This window comes from Xyrauchen texanus, chromosome 11 (assembly GCF_025860055.1).
Source record: "Xyrauchen texanus isolate HMW12.3.18 chromosome 11, RBS_HiC_50CHRs, whole genome shotgun sequence".
Taxonomy (NCBI): Eukaryota; Metazoa; Chordata; class Actinopteri; order Cypriniformes; family Catostomidae; genus Xyrauchen; species Xyrauchen texanus.
This window is the reverse complement of record NC_068286.1, coordinates 39,508,061-39,524,620: the sequence shown is the minus strand read 5'-3', so window position 1 is coordinate 39,524,620 and position 16,560 is coordinate 39,508,061. Positions and strand designations below refer to the sequence as shown.

At 38.0% G+C, this 16,560-nt stretch overlaps 1 long non-coding RNA gene across 1 annotated transcript; it reads right to left on the bottom strand.

Annotated features, from left to right (window-relative positions):
• Positions 1-11,775: 11,775 nt before the first annotated feature.
• On the bottom strand, positions 11,776-14,475 carry LOC127652113 (uncharacterized). The gene is made up of 5 exons (XR_007971663.1): positions 14,198-14,475; positions 13,825-13,902; positions 13,459-13,674; positions 13,132-13,291; positions 11,776-13,044 (listed from the first exon to the last, which is right to left on the bottom strand). It is a non-coding gene; the product is annotated as an uncharacterized LOC127652113 (long non-coding RNA).
• Between the last annotated feature and the right edge of the window lie 2,085 nt (positions 14,476-16,560).

The following is a 16,560-nucleotide window of genomic DNA, read 5'->3' as shown; positions in this document are numbered from 1 at the left end:
AGAGAGAGAGAGAGAGAATTTTCATTTTTGGGTAAACTATTAATTTAAAGAGAAATGGGTGTTGTTCTCATTATGCCCTGTAGAGGGTACTCTTGTGTGGGCAGCAGAATAACTAGTCAGTTTATCTGTTGCTGTGAGATATTGCTGCTCTTAGAAAGCTTATTTTTTTATTTATATTTTGCCAAATGTTTTTTTCAGTGTTAGACAATGCACATAATTTTTCACAAATTGGCTAAAATCTATCGAATAAGCCTTACATATAAACAACTGAGTGCCATGTTTGTCTGCATTGTTTCATTATACATTTTTTAGAGAAGTCATTGCAATATTTTTAAATCCTTAAAATTGTTTACCGATCAGTAATTTTTAACAATGTTTAGAAATGTTACTTTCTTGTAATGCGCGGTGGAAGTGCCATTTGATGAGAGAGATTACCATATGAGAAACATGTTTCCTGAAAATGTTAACAATTCTATCATGACTCATATATCTGAACCGATTTGCAAATGAATAATTCTTTCAGTCGGTTCTTTCAATTAATCCAACGTGTTTGCGAAATGTTTTGAATCAGTTTGCGGTTTGACTCATTTGGATAGCTCACTGAATCACTGAATCATTTGGAGTGATTTATAACTGAATAAAACTGTAATGGGATGTTCAGAAAACAGAGAGCAAACAGTGCGCAAGATGCAGTGGATATTCAGTTGAAACAAACCTTCAAATTTATCCTATACTTTGCTTGAGATGAAGATTCACTTTATTTCAGCACCTCCGTGTATAGCTCTTAAACCAACTACTGAAGGTAAAGACATTTTCCAATCAAATTACTAACTGCACATTTTGGACATGTACATTGGAGTACCATGTACAGTTGAAGTCAGAAGTTAACATACACCTTAACCAAATACTTTAAATTCAGTTTTTCAGAAGTCCTGAAATTTAATTGTTGAAAACATCTTAGGTCAGTTAGGATCACAACTTTATTTTAAGAATGTGAAATAGTCAGGATAATAGTAGAGAAATTGATTTATTTCAGCTTGTATTTCTTTCATCACATTCCCAGTGGGTACTACACTTTGTTAGTATTTGGTAGTATTACCTTTTTAACTGTTTAACTTGGGTAAAATGTTTTGGCTTGCATTCCAAAAGCTTCTTACAATGAGTTGCTGGAATTTTAGCCCATTCCTCCAGACAGAACTGGTTTAATTGAGGTAGGTTTGTAGGCCTCCTTGCTCGCGCACAATTTTTCAGTTCTGCCCACAAATTTGAAAAAATGTTCTATCGGATTGAGGTCAGGGCTTTGTGATGACGACTCCAATACCTTGACTTTGTTGTCCTTAAGCCATTTTGCAACAACTTTGGAGGTATGCTTGGGGGTCATTGTCCATTTGGAAGACCCATTTTTGACCAAGCTTTAACTTCATGGCTGATGTCTTGAGATGTTGCTTGAATATATCCATATAAATTTCCTTCCTCATGATGCCTTCTATTTTGTGAAGTGCACCAGTCCCTCCTGCAGCAAAGCACCCCCAAAACATGATGCTGCCACCCCCATGCTTCACAGTTGGGATGGTGTTCTTTGGCTTGCAAGCCTCACCCTTTTTCCTCCAAACATAACAAAGGTCATTATGGCCAAACCATCAGACCAGAAGAAATTTCTCCAAAAAGTAAGATATTGCTCCCCATGTGCACTTGCAAACTGTAATCTGTTTTTTATGTCAGTTTTGGAGCATTGGCTTCTTCCTTGCTGAGCAGCCTTTCAGGTTTTATCAAAATAGGACTCGTTTTACTGTGGATATAGATACTTGTCTACTTGTTTCCTCCAGCATCTTCTCAAAGTCCTTCGCTGTTTTTCTGGGATTGATTTGCACTTTTTGCACCAAACTACATTAATCTCTAGGAGACAGAATGCGTCTCCTTCCTGAGCGGTATGATGGCTGCATGGTCCCAGATGAACGTGGTACCCTCAGGCATTTAGAAATTGCTCCCAAGGATGAACCAGACTTGTGGAGGTCCACTTTTTTTTCTGAGGTATTGGCCCATTTCTTTTGATTTTCCCGTGATGTCAAGCAAAGAGGGACTGGTTTTGAAGGTAGGCCTTAAAATACATCCACAGGTACACCTATTATTGACTCCAATTAGCCTATTATAAGCTAATTGGCTGATTGCCTAAAGGCTTGACATAATTTTCTGGAATTTCCCAAGCTGCGTAAAGGCACGGTTAATTTAGTGTATGTAAACTTCTGACCCACTGGAATTGTGATATAGTCAATTAAAAGTGAAACAATCTGTCTTTAAATAATTGTTGGAAAAATTACTCGTGCCACACCCAAAGTAGATGTCCTAAACAACTTGCCAAAACTATAGTTTGCTATATGAAATCTGTGCAGTGGTTAAAAAAAATTGTTTTAATGACTTCAACTAAGTGTATGTAAACTTCGGACTTCAAATGTATATTCCATGGTGCATGAACACGGTACTGCAGCATGTACCATGGTAATACTACCATCTGGTACTATCGCTGTACCATGGTACTGCCACAGCAGGCTACATTTTTTTAATGGAATTTTGAGAACCTTAATTAGTGCTGTCATTTGAATATAATCTTGTAGTAATGCCTTGTCAAAGTGCTTTATTCATGAGTGTTAACTAGTATATAAATGTTAACATTCATTTAACCTGTTATATTTTTAATCTTTATCATATATAGTACTGTGCAAAAGATTTAGACACTTGTGAAAACTGTTGCATAGTGAGGATTTCTTCAAAAATAGTGCCATAATTAGTTTTCATTTTTCAATTAACATCATCCAAAGTATATTTGGCGTGACCAACTTTGCCTTCAAAACAGCACCAATTCTCCTAGGGACAGCTGGACAGTTTTTCTTGGTTGATGGCAGATAGGATGTTCCAATCTTCCTGGAGAATTCGCCACAGTTCTTCTATATATTTAGGCTGTCTCAATTGCTTCTGTCTATTCATGCAATCCCAGACTGCCACGATGTTCAGTGGGGGTCTCTGTGGGCCATGCCATCTGTTGCAGGGCTACATGTTCTTCTGTTCTATTACATTAGCAGAAGGAATGTTTGGGAGTCTAAAATGTATATTACATTAAAATGTATAAATGTCAAATATTTTCACCATTCTACCAAGGGGCCGGATTGCACATCCACACTCTAACAATGTTCACCCCTTTATTAATGTTCACACACAAATGAACAGACAACATTTTCAACCCCTCCTCATTAAACAGCTTATAGGTATTAGTTAAAATCTAAATATTATCATCAATAACAATACTGGACACAAGAACATAACATTTCAGTGCATAAATACAAAAAATTTCAGGAACAGTCCCGTTTGTCAGAGGACATTCTCCCTATTCGCATGACTTTTCAACAATCAGTCAGGCATCTCTCTATGAGGAGAGCAGCTCTGGTGTATGTATCTCTCATACATGATGTTGATTGTATTCAAGAAGGCGAACATGTCCCAGGCCTCAAGTCTTGTATGTAATGAAAGACTCTTCCTATCTGACCTGAAAATCTTCCTTTCTGCTGTTTTAGAAATTGAGCTTTCCCCCCTTATTCAACCTAAAAGTATAAGTGCACTAATAACATGAAATACCTGGTTAGTAGGACAATTTATTTGTCAATTGCATTGTGGTTTGAGTTGTGTGTTGTATGTATGTAAAGGACACCGCATGTATGTAAAGGACACCGCAAGCAGAGTCAGTACTAGGATGCGGTCTTTAGGAGTTGCATTATGATCTTTGGGGGTAGTTATGATCAACCACAGGTAGTTGGTGGAAGTGTGTTTTCTAAAAAAAAAAATATTTTTCAAATGTAGTTATTATAGCCTATTTTATCCATATGATGTCAAATGACATAATAATGATATGACTTGTCAGTGCTTAAAATTTCATGTTAGCTACACATTTTAACACTAAATTCACAACATTGGAAGCTAAAATTAAAAATTGAATTCCACATCTAACATTTAAGTGATGATACTATGTTAGTGCATTGTGTCTGTCCAGAGGCTATTTTGTTGAGAAGGGCCACTTCTGAAATGAATGGGAGATATTGGAATGCCCAATGGCCAAAGAGTGTAGAAAGGAACTCCCACCTTACAGATAAAAGAGCCAATCACCTTTTAGATACAGACATCACCTTCCAATCAACTCGTGAATGCGCATGCACAAAACAAGCCAGTAAAATTGTAGTATGACTGGAAATAGCCTCACGGGAGCATTCCAAAAATGGCCGCCAGTGGACTGACTTGCTAGAAATAACTTGTTTTTTCTTAGTTGTTTGAATGTGACCTACAATGGCCGACTTACCTCAGTGGGTGTCAGGAAATAAACATTTACAGTGACAGCAAATAACCTCACATGACTTTCCATGTGTCACGCCTAGAAATGGATCAACTTCAGCTTCTTTCGGCTTTTAACTGAAACTTTCATTTGGGCATGTCTAACTTGCGCTAACTGACAGGACGACAGAGAGAAGCGGCAAATGCATGATGTAATTTTCAGGGTAACCAGGTACATTGCAAGCTGATGCGCAGAGATAGTAGAATGAATTATGAGTTATCAACACTCAGTGGCAAAGAAACAGCTTTTGTTCTCTGCACAAGAAAAATGAAGGTTGCATCCTCAATCTGGAGAGTTTTCACCTCTCCACATTATTGTCAGGCAGAAAAATATAGTAAAATAAGAACAGCATATAGCAACAGTAATCCGTAGTAAACTACATTAAGTTACTGTCCTACTGTGATGTTTGTTTCTCTTGTAATTTGTGTGAAAGAGATAGGGGAGATCAGGGTTTGCAGGGTTTAAAGCTAGAGCTACATCTGAGCAGCAATAAGAGTCAAAAGTCCAGTTACACAAAAATGTGTTTTCTGTACTAGTTTTTAATGTTTGTTCAAACACCTACATCATAAGCCTGTTAAATTTTAATCATATTTGTGAGTTATAGCTGTTATAGCTGGGTAAACAAGTGAACACATTTAAAACTGGCATACATTCAGGCAGGGTTCAACTGTGATGAAGGCAATGATTCATAAATGTCAGGTCGAGACAAGTTGTTTTGGGGCAGGTTGTCAATGTTTTTTCTTTATTGCATGTGGCAAAAAGCCATTTTTTTGCTTTATTTTTCTCATTACTAATTGAGTGAGCTAGCTGCCAATCTGGTTGGACCTGTGCCACCCTGGCTCATGTGTGATTTATTCTTTGAATGCCAATCAAAAGTTTCTCTCTCTCTCTCTCTTTCACTCTCATTTGTCTTTCTCTCCCTGTCACCACACCTCAATTCCTCTTGGTGGTAATCAATATATGATGCTGTTGCCACTGGCTATATCAGCTGAGCTTCTAAATAAGACTGCTGTGCATGTTTTTGAGTGTGTGTGTGTTTTTACGGGCTGCTGTCTTGACTTCCTTGTGTCACTAGTTAAACATTCTCTTAAGGATGGCAGTAATTGCCTGACACACACACACACACACACACACACACACACACACACACACACACACACACACACACACGTTGTGTTTCCATGTTTTATGGGGACTTTCCATAGACATAATGGTTTTTATACTGTACAAACTTTATATTCTATCCCCTAAACCTAACCCTACCCCTAAACCTAACCCTCACAGAAAACATTCTGCATTTTTACATTTTCAAAAAACAGAATTTAGTATGATTTATAAGCGGTTTTCCTCATGGGGACCGACAAAATGTCCCCACAAGGTCAAACATTTCGGGTTTTACTATCCTTATGGGGACATTTGGTACCCACAAAGTGATAAATACACGCTCACACATACACACACACACACACACACACACGCACGCGCGCACACACACACACACACACACCATTACTCTTTCACACTTCATTACTCTTTAACACTCTTGAACCAGAGCATCCGACTATGAATGACAAGGCTTTTATTTTCAAATGCAGACACTCATGTTTTGGCATTTACTTGCCTGAGGCCAACCGCCATTCCGAAACTGACAGGCCCTCAGGCTGGATTAGAGTTTTTGAAAAAGGAAATGTTTAATTTGCCTGACGTTTGTAAGACAAACTGAGTAGAGTGTTTGAGAGCTTAACAAAGTTGTATACCAGCTGAGACGTCTCTCTTTCTCGTTCATTTCATCTGCTAAACGTACTTTTGTAAGCTAAACAAAAATAAATCAGTTCAAATAAATGTTCTCTTCCATTATCGTAGTTTTGCATTGTTCTGCCTTGATTCCTAAAGCCTTTTGTGTGGAAACAAAAAGCTTTTATTCCAACATCAGTCACTGTTAATGTTGCTTTGGAATCAGTGTGAAATTAAACCGCAGGGTGGTGAAATCTGTCGGTATTGTTTTTCTTTTAAATTTTTCAATAATAAATGACTTCCTGCAGAAAAGAAAAGAGGCTTAGATCATTTTACTCTTGTTTCATTTTATTAATTTTTTTTTTGGAGGTGGTGGTGGACAAAAGGCACCCAACTGCCCGTGTTCGTTCATAATACATTTTTACTTTGAACCTGCAGAGGGCACTGCAGGCTTAAAAGTGTCCCAACCTGTTTATTCCTTACCTGTGCCAATACCCTGTCTTCTCTTCTCTCCTCCACTCTACCACTTCATGTTTCTTCCTTTCTCATTAACTACTATTTCTCTGTAATTTATTCAGTTCAGTAAGCCTCATTGCAGTGTCTCTATGACCCTTATATCTTTCATCTTGCTTTCTCTTATGCCCTCCTTCTCATTCTCATCCTCTTTTCTCTGTCATTAAAACTTTACACTGTCTCTTCTGCCCTGTGTCATCTCTGTTTCCATCTTTAAAGAAGCCTGTGTCATTCTCTTTCTACCTCTCTTTTTTGCCCAATTTTTCCCTCGTTCTTCCTCTGACTCTCCTATCTGACCCTATGACCTCTCTCTAGTCAGCTTTTTGATGTACCCCTTTATTAGTTTGTTTTCTCTTCCACCTATATCTTGTTTATTTTTCAGGCTTTCTTGGAGGTTTCATTCATAGCAAGTCTGTCTGATTTGGCATTTGGACACAAAAGCATAGATAACTGAAAATAATTAAATACAGAGAGAGAGAGAGAGAGAGAGAGAGAGAGAGAGAGAGAGAGAGAGCGATGGCATGCATCACTTTTAATATTGCTCATAATTAGGGTTAGGGATTTAAACAAACTCCTCCTGTTTGTGTTACGTACACAAATGATTCCTCAAATTGTTGAATATGTGCTGTTGATCTCCACTTTCACATCTTAAAATCACATTTAGTTTTTCATATCTGAAAGTGAAAGTTAAAATGGAGATTTGGAGTAAAAAAGGACATAAAATCTGTTCTGTATCTCACCCATACCTATTATTTTGCTTCTGAAGATATGGATTGAAACACTGGAGTCATATGGATTTCTTTTAAGTTTCCTTTATGTGATTTTTAGAGCTACAAAGGTCTGATCACCATTCACATGCATTGTATGGACCTACAGAGCTGAAATATTCTTCTAAAAATCTTCCTTTGTGTTTTGCTGAAGAAAGAAAGTCATTCTCATCTTGGATGCCATGAGGGTGAGTAGGCTAAATGATAAGATAATTTTTATTTTTGGGTGAATTATTACTTTAATCAAGATTAATAAATGCATAGTTCAATTGAAAAGTATTGTTTATGGTTAGTACATGTTTACTACTGGTAATGATGTTAACTAATGTCAAAGAAACCTTACTGTAAAGTGTTACCAAAATATGTTAAATATGGTGACATGAAAGACTAAAATAATGTTCAATTAAATAGTGCATCGAATTGATCTGAACTTGTAAATTGCTTTTGAATTGGATGAAAAAATTGGATAGATTCGCTGTCAACCCAAAGATATAAACCCCTAAAATACAGTTTATAAAATTGTCATTCCAGGTTGACAAAGATAAAGACTAATTTTGACACCACTTTTCGTGACTGGGGCTGGCAGGCTGTGGTAGTTCAATAATGAGATATTAAAACATTTAGCCAACTAGGTCACCTTGGGACTTTTACCCATGGAATAAAACCTTACTTAAAACCAGACTCTTAGTACAGGACATAGGTTCGTTATACCCAGGAAGAATGAGACCCTGCTTTGCCTAAAAACACATTTTATTTTAATGAAGGTAAAAGTGGTAAACAGGAGTCATATAAACATTTACATTTTATGTACAAAACAGAATCCATACTTTAAGTTTAAAAACAGCTAAAAGAGGGGGCCTTGGTAGCTCAGCAAGTAAAGATGCTGACTACCACACCTGGCATTGCAAGTTCGAATCCAGGGCGTGCTGAGTGACTCCAGTCTGGCTTCCTAAGCAACCATTTGGCGGTGCATTTGTTATGGTGGGTAGAGTAACGTTGGGTTAACCTCCTCGTGGTCACTATAATGTGGTTCTCGCTCTCGGTGGGGCACTTGGCGAGTTGTGCATGGATGCCGTGGAGAATAGCGTGAAGCCTCCGCAACTGAGATTCATCCTCCGGCACCCTTGGGGCAGGCCATGGTACTTCCTAAACAATAAATATTAAAATTAGACAAGCAAAAGGCAATAGTTAAAATAGGACACTAAAGTGACTTCAGAAAAAGAAGAAATACTCACTGGGACCAGCAGTGGATAAAAGGTTCACAGTTGGACTAATCTGTTGAGATGTATCCCAAACCCAATCATGAACCAGGATAACAAAAATACAACTAAACCGATAAAGACAAATGACAAGGAAGAAAAACAAACTCAAACAAAACAAAACACCAAACAATACAAAATCAGCACACAACAAAACACTCTAACACGCGCCTCAAAGCTATGCAAATAAACAGCACTTGAGACCACACAAGCAAATAAACTATGCACCCTCCAACAGGCTAGCTATAACACCAGCTTTCTGCAAAATTCTAAAAGACAAGAGATTCAGGCAAACAACATGTGTGAACACAAACAACACAGCTTCCACAGTCTGAGTTTTATTGACAAAGCAATCAGACTAATTACTGGTATGCCATGTGGCAGCAGTCTATAGGCAAATGCAAGGTAATACAAACCATAGAAACTATCTGCAAGGGGGTGACTGCCTGTCCTACTACACATATACACCGATCAGCCACAACATTAAAACCACCTCCCTAATATTGTGTAGGTCCCCCCCAGATAGCAATAAGTCAGCGGGCCGCTGACGGTGCTCCGGTGGCAGTAGAAGCGGCAGAATGGCGATATCGCAAACACGTTTGACGGTGCACCGCCGGCGGCAGCCGCTTTTTAAAAGCGGCAGCCGCCTTCCTACCGCCTTCGTTCCGCCACCGTTATATCGAAGGCGGACCGTCGGAGGCAAATGCTTTTTTCGAGCGATCTGCCGCCGCTTATTGTATATATATATATATATATATATATTTTTTTTTATATATATACAGGTGAAACTCGAAAAATTAGAATATCGTGCAAAAGTTCATTGATTTCAGTAATTCAGCTTAAAAGGTGAAACTAATATATTATATAGACTCATTACAAGCAAAGTAAGATATTTCAAGCCTTTATTTGATATAATTTTGATGATTATGGCTTACAGCTTATGAAAACCCCAAATTCAGAATCTTAGAAAATTAGAATATTACATGAAATCAATAAAAAAAGGATTTTAAATACAGAAATGTCGGCCCTCTGAAAAGTATAATCATGCATATGTACTCAGTACTTGGTTTGGGCCCCTTTTGCATTAATTACTGCCTCAATGTGGCGTGGCATGGATGCTATCAGCCTGTGGCACTGCTGAGGTGTTATGGAAGACCAAGATGCTTCAATAGCGGCCTTCAGCTCTTCTGCATTGTTTGGCCTCATGTCTCTCATCTTTCTCTTGGCAATGCCCCATAGATTCTCTATGGGGTTCAGGTCAGGCGAGTTTGCTGGCCAATCAAGCACAGTAATACCATGGTCATTGAACCAGGTTTTGGTACTTTTGGCAGTGTGGGCAGGTGCCAAGTCCTGCTGGAAAATGAAGTCAGCATCTCCATAAAGCTTGTCTGCTGAAGGAAGCATGAAGTGCTCTAAAATGTCCCGGTAGATGGCTGCGTTGACTCTGGACTTAATAAAGCACAGTGGACCAACACCACCTGATGACATGGCTCCCCAAACCAACACAGACTGTGGAAACTTCACACTGGACCTCAAGCATCTTGGATTGTGTGCCTCTCCATTCTTCCTCCAGACTCTGGGACCTTGGTTTCCAAATGAGATGCAAAATTTGCTCTCATCAGAAAAGAGGACTTTGGACCACTGAGCAACAGACCAGTTCTTTTTTTCTTTAGCCCAGGTAAGACGTTTGACATTTGAAGCCCATGTCCAGGACCCGTCTGTGTGTGGTGGCTCTTGATGCAGTAACTCCAGCCTCAGTCCACTCCTTGTGAAGCTCCCCACACATTTGAATGGCCTTTTCCTGACAATCCTCTCCAGGCTACGGTCATCCCTGCTGCTTGTGCACCTTTTTCTTCCACACTTTTCCCTTCCACTTAACTTTCTATTAATGTGCTTTGATACAGCACTTTGAGAACATCCAACTTCTTTTGCAATTACCTTTTGAGGCTTTCCCTCCTTGTGGAGGGTGTCAATGATGGTTTTCTGCACAACTTTCAGGTCAGCAGTCTTCCCCATGATTGTGAATTCAACTGAACCAGACTGAGAGACCATTTAAAGGCTCAGGAACCCTTTTCAGGTGTTTAGGATTAATTAGCTGATTAGAGTGTGACGCTTTGAGCCTACAATACTGAACCTTTTCACAATATTCTAATTTTCTGAGATTCTGAATTTGGGGTTTTCATAAGCTGTAAGCCATAATCATCAAAATTATATCAAATAAAGGCTTGAAATATCTTACTTTGCTTGTAATGAGTCTATATAATATATTAGTTTCACCTTTTAAGTTGAATTACTGAAATTAATGAACTTTTGCACGATATTCTAATTTTTCGAGTTTCACCTGTATTTATAGCATGCAGTTTATCAAGTACGGAAGAGGATTAGGGCCAAGCAATAATAAAAAAATAAAACCATCTCGAGATTAAAGTCATTATAATGCGAGATTAAACTTAACGAGTTTTTTCTCGAAACACAATGACTTTATTCTCGATATTTAATGAGTTTATTCTCAAGATTGTATTTCGACTTTTTTCTCGAAATGTAACGAGTTTAATCTCGCATTATAATGACTTTATTCTCGATATTTAATGAGTTTATTCTCAAGATTGTATTTCGACTTTTTTCTCGAAATTTAACGAGTTTAATCTCGCATTATAATGACTTTATTCTCGATATTTAATGAGTTTATTCTCAAGATTGTATTTCGACTTTTTCTCGAAATTTAACGAGTTTAATCTCGCATTATAATGACTTTATTCTCGATATTTAATGAGTTTATTCTCAAGATTGTATTTCGACTTTTTCTCGAAATTTAACGAGTTTAATCTCGCATTATAATGACTTTATTCTCGATATTTAATGAGTTTATTCTCAAGATTGTATTTCGACTTTTTTCTCGAAATTTAACGAGTTTAATCTCGCATTATAATGACTTTAATCTCGAGATGGCTTTATGTTTTTATTATTGCTTGGCCCTAATCCTCTTCCGTAATCAAGAATAATGATTGATCAAACCAGACAAATTTCCATTTGGCGTTTTAATTCCACATTTCAAAGTACAGTAACTGTCATTGAAACAAGATGTCAGATCACTGAAATATAAATAACAGAAAAATACAAACATTATATATACACACACACTAAAGAACATGCAGGTTTCCAATTCAATTTTGGTAAAAAAAAAAATTTTTTTTTTTTTTAAACACTATTGTAACACTTACAATAATTGTTAATAATATAAAGAGGTCAGCTCTGGGATGAAAAGAATTACCAGTAAACATAAGCAATGAGGATATTTGGTACCAAAGAAAGTGCAGGATACCAAATAAATTGAGGTATAACATCATATTTACAAGTCATTTCTAACAATAGGTTAAGTGGTAATAATTTAGAGTAAAGCTGTGGAGTAGAATATACCATTATAACTGCAATGCTGACCTGTGGCACAAGGATTTACAAGCTATATTTAACAATAGAATAACAGTTAAGCACTGTGACGGAATGAAAGTAGAATTTTTGGTACTAGTTAATGTGCAATATCAAGTATCAGAGGTATGAAATAGGATTTACAAACTATAATAGAATCGTTAAGCACTGACGGAATGAAATAAGCCAATACTAAAGTCACGGTAAGTAGAATATTTGATACCAGATAATGTGCAAATATCAAGTATTAGATGTATAATCTAGGATTTACAAGCTATATTTAAAAATAGAATAGTTAAGCACTGTAACAATGAAATAAGCAGCAAATTGTATATGAAATAATTGAGATCTTTGGTATCAAGGAATGTGCAGGATAACAGGTATAATATACATTTTGACATTCAACTTACACTTGACAACAAGTGGGAATAAATATAATTAACAGCAGAAAATCTGGCTGTAGAAAACACAGCCAATCAGAATGTCTGGAGAGGTTGGGGACTGTGTGGCGTATTGGGCTAAGAATCACCGGTTTTCCCCGACCTCCAGAATGAGGCAGTGCAAATTGGCATATCTTCAGTGATTCCTCGTGCGCCTGTATAAAAGGACAAACCATCCCATATTCATCCAAGGAGCTGCCCTCAAAGCAGGGTCACGAGAGAAAAGAAAAAAAAAAGCAATTTCCACAGTGAACAGTGTGGATTGGGTGAGTGTATTCTGACACTTTTAGCAGGCTTTTTTAGGGGTCTTGATGTTACTGACTGCAGGATAAAGAAAGGGTTCCAGTTGTCAGTGATGCTGGGGTGTCAGTAGTCAGCCTAGGTTTAAGGGGTCGGCTGTGGGTCCCTCTCAGCTGTGCGGCGCCTTTTTCCACCTTCATGTTCAGATGCTCCTTTCAGGTAACGCGTAAAGTTAACCTGGATCGCCTCATCAGTGGCATCCTAGGTTGCCGGGTTCTTCCGGATGGCTCCTGTAGAAAATAAAGATCTGTCATTCCATTTGAATGGCATAAGGTTATACACATCTACTTAAATATAAAAAAAAATATCCAACTTACTGTGAACAATGGTCTTCAGGAACATGTCTGTAAAACATGCTTTATCCCCTACACCAGTCCAGGTTGTATTGATGGAAAGGTGATTAGAGAAGATACTCTGAAGCATTCGCCACACGGTTGTCTTTAGGTCCCTCCCACATTTGATTGCCAAAAACTGAAGCTGAAAATACAAAAAAAAAACATGTTACAAATTACATTTCTCTGAAGCTTCTCATAAATTTAAAATGTGACAGGCTGTGGATTCAGACTGTAGAATATGCAGTGTACGATCTTAATTTTACTTTTTAGATTACCCTATGGCGTTAGAAACGAAATCGGCACACTTACAAATCGTTGCTGGAGCTCTTTATCCTGCCTCAAACTGTTGTCAAGCAACGCCAAATCTTCCTGGGTGTCTAGGGGGGAGTAACAGATCCCCTGGCAGGGATAACTCTCCAACAGACACATTGGCACTGAAATGTTACAGCATAGCATTTTGTTGTCCATGCTACGCACAACATCGCCAAACTCCAAGACGTCGCAGCATTAGGGTTTGATCTGCACCTACAGGGGTTCCCAGAATAAAAGAATAAAGTAGTCAGTCCTGGTCCTTCAACTACTAAACTATGACATTTATATCTAGGTCTACTACATGTACAGGTGGCCCCAGTGGGAATTAAACCAACAACCACAGGTGTTGTTTGCAAGTTGTACCCGATTGCCCAGTGCGAGCAAATGTCTTCAACATTGTCCCAACTTGCTTCACCTGCTCTTGAAGTGAGCCGCTGTCACCTGGGAAGTAACAATATATTGATTAGCAATACACTAAATATAATAGTAATATAATATAACCACATTTATCATACCAGTAACTTTCCCTGTAATTTCTATCCACAGTATGTTATGCATGGCATACAAGTTCATAATGAAGAACCCTTATGATAACATCAATTTCATTTTTTTCTTTGAAGCAGAATATTTGTTTGTAAAGGGGAGGAAAAAGAAAATAATGAAATATTGGTATACAGATTTTGGTTGATATATCATACTGTACAGTGAAATTTGCTATTGTTGTATCCCTACTCACCTGAAGGACGGATAGATCAGGCAAATCTCCAGTCAGGCCTTTGTAGAGTGTGTGCTCCTGCATATCCACAGGTATTTTAATTCAAACATGCAACATATTGTAATAAATCTACAATATTCAGCCTTTACCTTACACCCTCGGTTGTTGCTCTACACTTTTATTATATTAAATACTTATTTATATAGCTTGCTCACTGTATAATCATGATAGCCTAATACTTATAACACAAGATTGCATCTTAAACGAATGACTGAGTTGAAAACTTGAATAAGAACGCATTTTACCCGGAGGGGACCAGCTAGGGAAACTTACCTGCCTACAATAACTGTTTCCATTTGATTTGAGTTACATTAAACATGAATAACCTTAGCCGAGTCCCCAGGAACATCGGGCTATTAAAGTAACAAGCCTGTAACTGCGGTCTTATCAATACACTCTAGCTTCACCATACACTCAAACTGTGAGGTTTATCTGTTTTCCTCGTGGACCTGTAGCACAATGCCCTGACAGTGACTTCACCTGTGCCCTGATCTTTATTAGAAACTGAGAGGAGAGCAAGTTAATATAATTTATATTACAATTATCACAAAAATTAACAAACAGTCTGCTTTAAAACTAAGAAAAAACAAGCTTCTATACTAACCTTACATAAAAAATGAACACGTGGCGAACTAGCTTAGCCGCTATCTGCCGGCACACCACATTAGATTAAAATACTTACCCTTGTAGTTGTGCAGATAACTCGATATGTAGAGTTTAAAGCCCTTGTCCCTCTTGCTTGTCGGAGCAGGGGATCAGGCATCAACAATGCGATGAACATCGCTGATGCGTATTTTCGGAAGATTCTGGAGACATCGAGTAAAAACCGACATTTTGGGCGACGCGCAAGTAAACCGGAAACAGATATGGCGACAGCGGAACTTCACAGTTCAGTCTTTGTAATGTGTTTTCGGAAAAAAATCGAGGTTGGAAAAAATGTAGACATAAACGAAATTTCTGCGCAACTGTGAAACCAGAGGATAATTTAGCTTTTTCACTGAGTTTATCCTTCACATCAAAACAGGGATTTTCATGTCTATGACAGATATCACCATGGTTGCAAATTAATAAAAAAAATTAAAAGTATAGCCTACCCGAGATTTTGGCCATGTTGCAGATGTCTTTCACTGTTCACTGATAGTCAGGCATTCGTGAAAAGTCTAACTTCATCAATTTATTCTGCTAAATTGTTCATACCATGAATTAAATATCTATTTTAAAACCTAATCAGAATCATAAAGATATTTATTGCCAAGTAAGTTTTACAAAAGGAATTCTTTTTGGTTTATTGGTGCATGTCTCAAATGCGCAGCAATCAAAGAAATGTAAACAATTTTCAAGTGCATAAAATAATTCAATATATTTTACATATATTACTGTATAATCGCTTCAGAGTTTCAAAGTAATTTCCTAAACCTTACCTTATCATGGAATCAAGAGTCAAGACTCTGTTATAAACCCTAATGGCTTTGGAGCAAAAAATAATAATAGCCAACATGGCTGGTCGATTTTGAGAGTAGAAATCCTTGTATTTCAAAGCGGCTTGCCGCCAGCCACCGTCAAGTGATGCCAACTATTTTCAATGGAAAGTAGCTAAAGCCTGCTCGAAAAGTAGCTAAATGTCGCCAGATGACGTCATGCGTCATTTGCATATTAATGACGTCATCGTGTCGTATTTGCATTCTGCCTAATTTGTTGGTACTGTAGCCTACTTCAGTTTATAATAACGGTTATCTCCCCTAAACCGTGCTCATACTGTGTTTATATAAGTATATAGCCGAATGTCCACTAAAACGGTTCTCAATTACATATTTTCTGTTAGACAACGGAACGGAATGGAACTTAGAAGAAAAAACGGTCAAATTAAATGTTTTGAATTAAAACAAAGGAGAAGGCAGCTGCTATGTGATCACTGATTGGTTCCTGCTAACACAGCGTGCACATGCGCAGCTCATTCATGTCTATGTCCGCTGGCGTGCAGTCAACAGAATGTGCTGCTCCTCTCAGCCGCTCACTGAACAGAGCAGACGCAGCGGGGAAGTAAGACCTCACGCTTGCAGTACTGGCGATATTTGGAATTTGGAAAGTTGCTAAGGTTTGTCCAAAAAGTCGCTAGATTTGTCGCTAGTCGCTTTTTTGAAAAAATGTCGCTAAAGGGGTCTGAAAAGTCGCTAAAAATAGTGACAAAGTCGCTAAGTTGGCAACAATGCCTCCGTCTGATCGCCGGCGGCATCTTGCAAGAAATGGGAGTGACGAATTTGGCGGCAAACGTTTCATCTCCGCCAGTGGGACGCACCTATAGCCGACAGCTTAGGGATGGCGGC